Here is a 2641-nt window from a genome sequence, read left to right as displayed (position 1 = left end):
CTCACATGTCCACCATGGACCTCTCAAGGGGAATGCGGAGGGCAAGCTCCTTGTCAATGTCTATGTCAGAGTCGGAGCGGCTGCCGGCGCTCGACATGGTCATGGGAGTTGCCGTAGCTATCGGATGGATCGAACCGTATGGGAGAAGAAGAGACGGAGCGAGAGCGAAGTGAGTTAGGGGTTTCCGGATTGGGAATATATGTGGCGACGGCGTGGGGTCGGGGTGGGCCGGGCCGACGTGACGGACAAGCCCGGGCGCCCCATATCTGGACTGGATATGAGAGGTGCCGGACAGTCTGAGCGTTTGAGACCCGTTTGGATCAAAAAATCATGACCGGATGGACAACCCAGAGGTTTGAAGCCGATTTAGGGTTGTAGATTCTCTAAGGCCGAAAACCTATCATATCGGCGCCAATGCGCATTGGGCCATGCAGGGCTACGTTGGTCGCCAACCAGCTGACCGAGCACGCACGGTACTAACTAGTACTCCGTGTAAAGTTGTACAACATGAAATTGTACAACTTTACACGGAGTACTACTTAGTTTTCGTACAATTGTTTTTGGAGAAAGATGATATATTTCCAGAAAGAAATCCCTCGTGCGCCCCCTCGCGACCCCCTCGTCCGCCCCCGTGGGCGGCCAGAGGCCTCTCTCCCACCTCCCCTAGTCCTCACCGCCGCCGGGCGTGAAGCCGGGCTAGTGTCGGTGGCGGCGGGGCCATTTTCCCTCCTCCCCTGGTGCTCTGCGGCGCGGGACGCGATGTGCTGGTGAGGAGCGAGGCGCTCTCTTGGGGCGGCTCGACGACGATGCGGTCGGCCGTGCTGCGGGCGCCGCTATGCGACAGAGTGGCGGCGGCTGCGCAGATTTCCTGGAGGGACGTGCTTGCGCTTTGGGGAGCCGGGGCGCTAGCTGTGGCGGCGCCTCCATTAGATCTAAAACTATGGCGATGAGGGCTGCAGTGGTGCGGGATCGCTGGTTGGGGCTGCTGGCCTCAGCCAAATCTGGCCGTGGCTGGTGGCTGGACGCATCTGTGATGTCCGTTGACCGTCCATGGTCACCGGGTTGCGGACGACGCAATGGCGGGTGCGGATCACCGACAACTGGGCGGATATCGGCGGGTTCTTTTGATGACGCCGAGATTCAACCCTGGTCTGGGTCCTTCACACCACAGCTACTCCGGGGGAATCCCTAGGTCTCATTGGGACCGAGCGATGACAGTGCTTTTGTATCGTAGTCCCTCTTGAGGGCATTGTCTTGGGAGTTTGCTCAGGTGGAAGCGACCAGCTGCGCCGGCGGCGTACGGACTGGTGTCGCGACGGCTGATCAAAATCGCGTCGACTTCGGTCATGGCAGATGATGGCAGCGTCTCCGATGTCGTTTCCTTGTTGAGGCACCGTCGTTGCATTTTGCGTCATCAGACTCGGGATGCTTCAGGGGAAACCCTAGATCTGGGTCTCCGGGATCAAACGATGACGGTGCCTTTTGTGTCGTTCGCCCTCCTGGGGGCATCGTTTTGGAGCATGTGCTGGCTCGAGGGGACTAGAGGAGGAGCGGTATTCCATCAACCGCAAGGCCGGCGGCGGATCCCGGCGGAATGGCGCTGCGGAGTTTCGGTGACGGGCGCGGGCAGATGGATACATGCAGGATGGTGGTGCTGTCTGGTGCCGTGGTGGCGTCGATGCCAGGCCTGACAAGGTCGGTGCGTCAGTACCTGCTCTGAAGATGGACCAGTGGAAAACGATGGCGGCGGCTTCTGACAGTGTGTTGGACCGGTGTGTTACACAGTCCCGGTATGTGGCTGGGCTGGGGCATCCGGTTTTAGATGCCAGGTTTTGCTACGATGTCTGTTTGGTATTCGGCTCGGATATTAGGCACCCCTTCATCAAGGGGATGGGAATAGTGACATGTTGCCAAGATGGTGGCTTCAGGCTTACTGATGTATTACTTTGTAAGGTCTTTGTGAATAATTAATAAAATGGACATATGCATCTCCCAGATGCAGAGGCCGGGGGTGCATCCTCCTTTTAAAAAAGAAAAAAAATCTATCCCTTTAAGACATCTCTGAAAATGATGTACGAGTTTCTATGTAGTGCTATTTAGCCTCCCGAGGCAATAAATTGTTCGACACTCAAAAGAATCTTTAAATTAGCTGCTTACTCAAATCCCCCAAAAAAGTATAATATCATTAACATGTCGAAGTAAAGATAACTCGTTGTCCACATGATGCAGAACACACCTCGAACATGACTGACCACCTTAGCACTATTGCAAGGATAGGTAGCATATCCGCAATAGTAATAATAAACAAGATGGGGAGCAAAAAATATATCTGTTGATGTAGCTTGAAATTTTTTAACATCATCATTGACATTACTCGATGCTTCCTTCTTTGGCAATGTCATTATTTTTACAATGTCTTCTAAATGCCCCTAAAGTGAACATTCAGACTTATTTTGGACACGTAGCCCACTGAAGGAAATACCAGCAAGCTTTATCGTAACTTGAAAAAATGATAAGGAATAGTCTCGCGAAACACTTTCTTATACTCCGGCCTTCTTTGTGTTGCAAAAATCTCTGATGACACGATCTCATAAAGTACGGTCCTAGGGATATAGGAGATGGCAAGGCTAGTTCTGCAAAC

Source organism: Triticum dicoccoides, chromosome 7B, assembly GCF_002162155.2.
Source record: "Triticum dicoccoides isolate Atlit2015 ecotype Zavitan chromosome 7B, WEW_v2.0, whole genome shotgun sequence".
NCBI lineage: Eukaryota > Viridiplantae > Streptophyta > Magnoliopsida > Poales > Poaceae > Triticum > Triticum dicoccoides.
Note: the sequence above shows the minus strand (reverse complement) of the source record.